This window comes from Nannobrachium achirus, assembly GCF_963921795.1.
Source record: "Nannobrachium achirus genome assembly, chromosome: 5".
NCBI classification, from domain to species: domain Eukaryota; kingdom Metazoa; phylum Chordata; class Actinopteri; order Myctophiformes; family Myctophidae; genus Nannobrachium; species Nannobrachium achirus.
Genome location: NC_137814.1, coordinates 14,036,021 through 14,044,956, shown reverse-complemented (window position 1 = coordinate 14,044,956; position 8,936 = coordinate 14,036,021). Strand labels below are relative to the sequence as shown.

General features: G+C 43.2%; 1 long non-coding RNA gene across 1 annotated transcript; it reads right to left on the bottom strand.

The window, feature by feature from the left end:
- Positions 1–8,120: 8,120 nt before the first annotated feature.
- On the bottom strand, positions 8,121–8,706 carry LOC308284623. The gene is made up of 3 exons (XR_013962034.1): positions 8,642–8,706; positions 8,434–8,502; positions 8,121–8,180 (listed from the first exon to the last, which is right to left on the bottom strand). It is a non-coding gene; the product is annotated as an uncharacterized lncRNA (long non-coding RNA).
- Between the last annotated feature and the right edge of the window lie 230 nt (positions 8,707–8,936).

The following is an 8,936-nucleotide window of genomic DNA, read 5'->3' as shown; positions in this document are numbered from 1 at the left end:
ATATCTCAATAGAAGAACGGGGGGGACAAAATACCCCAAGTTATGTTGTATTAACATACTCTACCTTACAGTTTTGTATTCATAAAAATGTTTTACTTAGTGCTGCCTTAACTCATTGACCGCCACCATTGTTTTTCGACATTGGACATTCCCTGCCATGCTTTCTAGTTGTTCTTACCTTTTAAAAGTAGTCACAGCATATCCATCTCAAGTAAGATCCAGTAGATAATGCACAATCCACACGCACGTCGCACAACGCGCCACAGCGTCACGGACAAAAAAAATGCACTTTAAACCGCCAAGCCGTTCCAAAGATATCAGGTATGTCAGCAAGTGTGTCAGCATTGTTTACACTGGGAACGCTTCGCAGGAACAGGAAAAAGAGACATGGGCCTTTTTTTTTTTACATGGGAGCGGACGGGGACCCGGCTTTTTGATCATGCTTATTTCCTGTTTTGTGTTGGAAACCGGATCCGATTATTTCACTGCAGATGCGCACCATCGTGATTATTAATTAAATGAAATAAAAGAATAACTCGTCAAACTCGTCAGTGGCAGTTTTATAGGTTGGCTATAACTCAAAGTCATCATATACAGTCAATGAGTTGCTGCTGTTGCTCAGGTACACCTCAACAAATTGCAGGAATAGAACCTGGAACCCTCCCAAGCAGGTTCTCTCTCTCTCTACCCATCAGCTTATGGCCGCTCCATGGCAGACAACAGACATTCTGGGAGGGCCAAGTTCACACCACGACCGCACTGCTTCTCTGTAACTAAAACGGTTTGCTTTGGTCACCAATCATAATGTGAAAGAAGACACTTGCTGGCTGTTAATGAAATCTTCTCCACATGACCTGCAGTGTTCACATTGTCCACGGAGCTAGCCATGGCAACAATAGTATATTGTCTTGTCTGTCGGGTGGAAACCTCACATGTCCAAAACTGTTACTTTTCAGGATTCAGATTCAAAAGTAGCAGATCTACAAGCTCAAAACGTGGCGCGAAGCAACATGCTTGTATTTCTGATACTTTTGTGTGATGCTGTAGTATGATCAAGTAGGGCTTTCATTTAAAGCCATACTGTGTAAGTTGCTCAACTGGTGGTCTGTAGCAGTATAGCAAACCGCGGTCGCGTTTGCTTTTTTCGTCCGTTTTTTGCTCGCGGACCGGGCCGTCAGACCACCGCGTCCGCCTCGCCTCGCCGAGACGCTTTCAATGAGGTCTCCCGTGTCCTTCTACGAGCAGCGGTTAGAGAGTTACATGCTAGACTCCTCCAGTGTAAACACTGCAGTGTACTTCCTGAAGGCGTGTTTCCTAAACCCACCAGAGAGCCCGGCAGTGTGTGTTCTGCGCTGTGATTGGCCGGCAGTGTATAACCCTCGCTGTGATTGGCCGGTAGTGTGATGACGCAATTTTTGCGCGAAAACCGGTCCACGGCCAGGATCATAGAAAACATATAAAGAGAAGGCTTTAGAAGCTGAAAATAACGGAGTGGGGGTTCTAAAACTTTAGCGATTTAACAGCTAGGACCATTTTAAGATTTGTTTTATAAAAAAAGTTACATGGTACAACTTTAAATATGCAGATAAGAGGTTTAAATATGGAGATATAGACTTCTGCCCGACAGCAACGATACCATCGCTGTCGGGCAGAAACCTTGTATCTCCATGTTTCATATATTTTATTCATTTTGTAAATTAATGCTCTACTACTTCATCATACAAGAGTGTCTCACAAAAGTAGTGAAAATAGCAGGTCTACAAGCTCACAACGTAGTATCCACAAGTTTCCTCTGTCCCTAACAGTAGCATCTTTAAGCTGGACGATTTTCACGCCAGGCGGAGTACAGCTGTTGGCGACAGGGTCCCACCCCTTTTACCAAAGTCTTTGGTTCCCATGGCGACGCGTCTACACAGGTTTATCTATCGAGCGCTGATCATTTATGGTTACCGTCGCCGTCTGCCGTATAGCCGTATAGGTGTCCATTGCTTAAACTGCCTTTTCTTACTGGCTGCTGTGAGCCTGTCACACCTGAATCTCTGCATGTTGATTACTTGGTGCTTTGTTAAGTGATTTGAATCAGCTGTGTGGAGGAAGTGGAGCACACATTAGCACACACCCTTTTCCCCAGTAAGCTCACTGGGAAACATGTGTGTATGTATATATATATACTAGAAGCTCGCGGCCCGTTGGGCCGCTCACGTCTAGAGTTCAGGCCGCTGCGCGGCCTTCACAGCTATGTAGCATTGGTGATCTGTGATTTTTTTAAACTGTAGAGAACATACAATATATTTTTGAGTAGGCAATTTTATTTAAGTTCTAAAAGGTGTAGTAGTTGAGTGACATGAACAGTGATATAGGCATCAGTAATTAGGTACACACACAGGGAAATGCATTTTTAAAATATATAGAAAAAGCACCCTCCGAGCAGGTGAATAATGTCTGTGTCATTAAAAGTGTGGGCCTGGAATTGTAGTTTGTCACATGGTTATTGGCATGTAGAATAAGTGACAGTGATTTTGAGAGGAATTTGTAGTAGCATAAATGCAGTGATGAATACAAAAATGTTGGTAGAGAAACAAAATATCAACTGTATATATCAGTGTATATCTGCACATTTGTAACAAAGGTCATAATAGTAGTTACATTGAAATGAGCTACAGCAGATAGATAACATTAGGTAGTATGAGCATAATATAATTAATTGTAATGTAGGTAGCAGTTGTAAGGGACAATCATTGCAATCAAATGAGAAAGATATGTTATAGAAGGAAGGTGCATGTATGAGAATGTATGTGTTCATAGAGGTAGTTGCAGTGAATTCCAAGTGGTTAGGTAAGCAAATGATTTGGCAACAGTACCAAAAGACAAATAAGCAGCATTAAGTGTTTGTATAGCAGCAGCAGTCAGAACAACAGTGCAACAAAAGAATGGGGGTACACCTGAGTCTGCAAAAATAGTGCAACTTCCAAACATTAGAAAGTAACATAAGAAGGCCAGTATGTATGTGCATACATATATTAATGTATGTGGCATGTGGTGTTATTGGAATTTGGTAGTTGTTTTGATTAGCAATATATAATGTTCTGTTATTTCCAAAAAAACATTGGTTGAATGAGCATGTATTTATTTAAAGGAGTTCGGTATAAACAATGTTGTCAGTTGTTCCCTCGTCATTACCCTCAATGAAAACTTTGACATTGCTGGCCCTCTTTCCCCTGGAAAAGGCTGTGTACAGTTGGCCATGAGCAAACACTGGTTGAGGCAAGTAGATGCCAACTCGTTCATTCTCTTGGCCTTGACCTTTATTGATGGTAACAGAGAAAGCTAATCTGATAGGGAACTGTCGTCTAATGAAGGTGAAGGGAAACTCATTACTTCTGTCATGGTGAGGTATCCTTGGGAGGAAGATCTTTTCACCCCTGTTTGTGCCTACTGCAATCTCACACTCAATGACTTTGTCCATCATTTGCAGTACCACCATTCTGGTGCCATTTTTTAGAGTGCGGTCGGGACCTGATTGCAAGTTTCTAAGAAGCATGACTGGTGCTCCTAATTTCAACTTCAGGTTATGATCAGGGATTCCAGAGGGTGTCAGTGAATTGAGGAATTCCATAGGCATGGAGTCCTTGTAATTGTCCTCCTGAATGGAGTCAGCTGAAAAATACACTCTCTCTTCTCCAGGGAAGTCAATCAAGCAGCGGTTGTTGATTTCTCGGATGTTGATGTTCAGAGGAGTGTATACAGTGCCTTTGAGAAGGTTGTCTTTGTCGACACATCCATTTTGCAGGTCAGGAAAGGTGTATGAAATCAGTGTATTCAGGTCATTAACCAAGTGTTGTGGTGGAATGTGGACCTGAATTTCAGTGTCCCCTTGCGTGTGTTTGCCTTCTCCTAATGCAAGGAGATAGTTAGAGAACTCCTTCTCAGCTGTGTCTGTTCTCATGTTGGTGTTGAGCTTGTGGTGTTTGATGAGTGGATAGAGTGGTGACATTTGTATGCAAGCCATAACTATCTGGGCCCTGCTTGCTCTTTTGAGAATGGGGAGTGTCTGCCTAGGGTCTCCACCCAATAGGATGGCTTTGCCACCCCAAGGTTGCTCGGACTGCATCAGGTCCCTCAGTGTTCTTTCAACACACTCAATGTTAAAACGATTAACACTGAAGATTTCGTCCCAGATGATTAAGTTGCTGGCTTTGATTAGCTTTGCCAGGGAGGACTCAGCTTTGATGGCACAGACAGAGTCTTCAAATATGGGGATTGGGATCTTAAATCTTGAATGAGCTGTCCTGCCACCATCAAGGTTTTGAGCAGCCAAGCCTGTGCTGCCGACACACAGCACAATGCCATTGTCTGCTCTAATCTTAGCTGCAATAACCTTAAAAGTAAAGGTTTTGCCATATCCTGCAGGGGCATTCAGAATGAATTGTCGTGTGATGTTGTCTTCTTTTGGTGTGTGCACTGCTTGATAGACAGCATCACAGAGTGCCATCTGTTCCACGTTCAGCTTAGGAGTCAGCAACTGTACAATTTGTTCCTGTTCTGTTGTGTTGAATCTTTCAGACCTGAAGATTTTTGTCAGCTTTTCCTGCTCAGTGAGTGCTCTTGGTTGTGGCATGTCCTTGTAGTTGGATAGACTACCTCCCATTTGTGAGAGCTCATCATCAATTGCAAGTAGTACCAGATTTTGTATATAAACCTTGTCTACTGCATCTTTGGAGCACCTCTGTGCAGTGGCTTCCTCGTGGAGAAAGTCATCACTGAGCTGTTCCAAGAATCTTTCAAACAGATGTGTGGGCTGTGATGGGTGACAGTAGTGGAGGATGATGGCAAAGGTTTCTCTGACTTTTTTCGGGGAGGCGTAGGTTGAGACCTCATGCATGGCGGTAATCCATTCTCCATCGTCCTCAAGCAAGCCCATGGCTAGAGCCGTGTCTTTGAACGTGTCATAGTGGTTGCCGTCACACACCTTAAGGTCGTCATAGGTCTGTGGTCCCCTTATATGAGCCAGAAGCAGTTTTAAGTAGAATCTCTCTCCCTGGCTCACTGACACATTGGACATCCTGCCTATTGTCCTTGGAATGTCTCTGTTCTTGGGTGGGTTCACTCTTTTCTTCCACGTATGGGTGTTGGTCATCCAAATATAGTGTTCTGGGATCTCCATGTAGAGATATTGTCTTGCATCAGGGTCACTGCTGTTTAGGGCAAAGAAGGCCAGCAATGTTGTGGGTTTGGCTGCTGTTAGGGCCTCCTGTGCATGGCCTTCTCTGAAGATAATATTTTGCTGGCCCTCTGTGTGGATTGCGAGAGTGCTGACAGCAGGGATTCTGTCTTGGATCTTGTACTCCATTGTTCTCCAGTGTGCATCATGAGCATCAATGGTCCTGGCATTGATGAATTTGGAGATCTCATCTTTGTCTTCAATGTTGACAGTGCCAACATCAACTCCCTTGTGGATATATTTATACACATATTTGATGGTGTGAAAGGAACCGACAAATTCAACGTTGGTGTGGGTCTTGTACTTGAGAAGGGTGAAGGGGTTGTAAGGCACAACGTACCTGTTGTCAAAAATAAAGCCATCTTTCTTAAAGGTGTGACCGTCAATGGGCCGTCTGTACTCTGGGTAGCCATGACCATTATGTGGAAGTCGAGTGCTGTGACAGAACGGTTTTGGGAAATTCTTGCTACAGACGTTGTTGACCATGCAGGGGCTATTAGGTTTTGATGTCCCACAGGGGCCATGGAGCATCAATTTAGTCACCAGGCTATGCAGCTCTGGCTCCTTCTTTGGATCAGGTATGTCTGCTCGAATGATTTGATCTATGTCATCCACAGTCAAGATCTCGTCTAGGAGCAGCAGGATGTGGGCATGTTTCAGTCCTCTTGTCTGTCCCTCAATGGTGTGTACTCTTGCTTTCATTTTCCCAAAGATCCCCAGCTTTATGTCGTTGAGGAAACCATCCAGACTCCATTTGAACACTTTGTTAACAATGTCAGGTCGGTCACTGGAATGCTGTCCTTGAAATATGTTAAGGAGTACACCTTCGCCGTTTTGGTTTGCAGTCATCGTTATGAAGAGGTCAAACTTTCTGTACTTGGCTGCTATGGCAAGGGCATCTAGATAGTGCTTATAGAGGTATCTGGGGCTCCCAGTGTGTGAAGATGGAAGAATGAGGTGTTGACCAACTCTGGTTGCCCCAGTCTGTTCTGGAAGGTTTGGCTGAGTACTCATGACGTCAAGCAGACCTGAGTAATGGTGGGTTCTGTACTTGTCCTGAAGTTCTTTCGTCCTGTAATAGCTCATCCGGGAGGCTTCAATTTTGCTGTATTGATCACAGAAGAATTCTTGAGTAAGTCTCCCTGACTTGAGTACCGTGTTGAATGAGTTGGTTCTCTGTTGTAGATGGAATCTGAAGAACTCCTGTTGAGAGACTGGCTTGCTTGAATTAACCTTCATGATGGGGTTGTCAATGCTGAAGCCAGCATCTCCATGTGGCAAGATCAAGGGATAGGTGGCTGGGTCATACATAGGGTGGAGTGCATTGATTCGTGTAGTCTGTCTTTGATTAGGTGCATCAGCAGGAGTTCGGTATAGTATAATGTCCCTTGGCGCTGTCTGGTCTCCTGGTGCCACAACAACAACGTCAGGGACATCAGGGTTATGGTGTTTCTTCTTTGCCCCCTGGGAGCTTTTTGACTTGAATACCATTTTGAGTTCCTGAGTTGGGTTTGCGTTGAATATTTCAGCTCCTGTCTTAAAGAATTTTACTAATGGGTTGACCGTTTTTAATTCATTTTGAATCATGGTCAAAGTGTCTTCCTGAATAAGTCCGTCTCCCAGAGCCTGATCAAGGCGGTTCTTAATTTCATTCTGTTGATCAAAGACAAAGATTTGTGCGAATTTAGGTTTGTTTGTGCTGTCAGGAAATACTGCTGAGGGAAGGCTATGGTACATTTGGCCACTCATCTTGAATATTTTTGGAAAACTTTTGAAGTCCACTATCTTCCCAGTGACACTTCTTGAAGCCATAGATACTAACCCATTATACTGCCTGATGTTGTCCATGAATTGCTTGGATTGTTCAGAGTTCCTGTCAAACAGGGTCTTTAGTGCAGGAGGGGGATCCTTGAATGGCTGGAGCTGGATCTTTCCATAACTGCAACAGGCACTGAAGGTTATTTTACCCTCAGAGGTTTTGGATGTTTCCCAGGGGAACATGATAGCATTGCATGACGTGCAGACGCTATCCATTGCAGGTATACGAAAGTCAACAATTTCTGTGAGTTGTTGTGGCAGTGTCCAGGCTCTTCTGAAGTGTTTTTTTTTTTTTTTCCTGCTTTGTGATGGAGTAGAGTATTGGTGGTCTTCACAGCGTCGTTCTGCAAAGTGAGATTGGACAGCATGCATGAGTTAAGAATAAAGTGATTATGGGAGTTGTGAAATGTGTGAATAACAAAGAAAAGTATTAACTTTTGATGGGGGGGGTGTTCAATGGTCCAGACTTCCTCTTCCTGAGGTGGTACTTGTGTGTAGCTGAGAATAATAATTAAAAACAAACAAAAAACATTAGTGGAGAATTTAATTACATTTAGGGAGGTAATGGTATAGAGCAGGGGTGCACAAAAGGTAGATTGTGATCGTGATCTACCAGTAGATCACCAACCCTAACCCTATAATTAAAATATAAAAAGAATATGTCAATATGACATCAAGAAGGGCCTGTCAGCTCCCTTCATGGCTTCTGAAGTCGGCAAACCTCCAATGCAATACTTTGTTCAAGAGTCAGTTGCATTGCAAAAGACCCCAAAACCCACCACTTCCATAAAGAATGGGATGAAGACATTTCCCTCAGTATTTCCCATTTATTTCCCCCTTACAGTAAGTGTGTTTGTCTAAAATGTAACGCCAGTGCTGCCATTTCAAAGCCCCCCTCAGGCCCTCAGCTAAAACATTTTGGATGGGTAGATCATGTTGAGCTAGTCATTTTAAAAGTAGATCTCCCTGTGTGGGCACCCCTGGTATAGAGGTATGGTCCTGTAGTGTATGACAGTATTTGTGTGTTGTTCTCTGCATGTACGAAATGGCTTTGTGGTACTTGATAAGTTACCTGTGTCTTCGGGTGTTTCGGATGACAGCGTCTGGCTCATCGTTTGTGGACTGGCCTGAGGGCAGTTAGCTGAGAAGTGCAGGCGGATACACAATTGAGACAATGAAAATATAAAGACATTAGAACATAAAGCTAACAAAGTATAGGCCTATATGGGATACTATATTGATCAGAGTATTTATGAGAACACAGTTGTTCTCAGAAGTAATTAATGTACAATGTCCAAAGTGAGATTGGACACCATGCATGAGTTATGAATAAAGTGATGATGGGAGTTGTGAAATGTGTGAATAACATAGCATTTGTAAAGAAAAGTATTTACTTTTGGTGGGAGTGGTATTCAATGAGCAGGCCTTCCTCTTTTTGTAGTGGCTGCAGTCATTGGGGTTAGCTGAGAAGTGAGTGAAGACAGTTGAAGGGGGCAAAAAATAATTAGGGACATGATGTTGTACAGTTGATGGTTACATGGTGTCGGACTATTAGTGACAATAATGCTCTTTCGATCGGAAATAGGTCAGTGTGCTGGGTACCTGTTGGCACAGTCACTTCCAATGACGGGGTGTTGCTGTTTCCCGGCAGACTGGCCCGATCAGGGTTATCTGAGAAGTTAAATAGTAGGATTTTAGAAAAGAAAGGTAAATTAGAAATGCTAAAGTTATGCTGGTATTGTATTCATATAGAAAAAGAGGTGCATGGGAAAATGTGTTAATTAGAAATGCTAAAGTTATGCTGGTATTGTATTCATATAGAAAAAGAGGTGCATGGGAAAATGTGTTGCTTGTGTGGTCCTCATAAATTGTGTGTGACTTTCTCTTCTGACTTTCC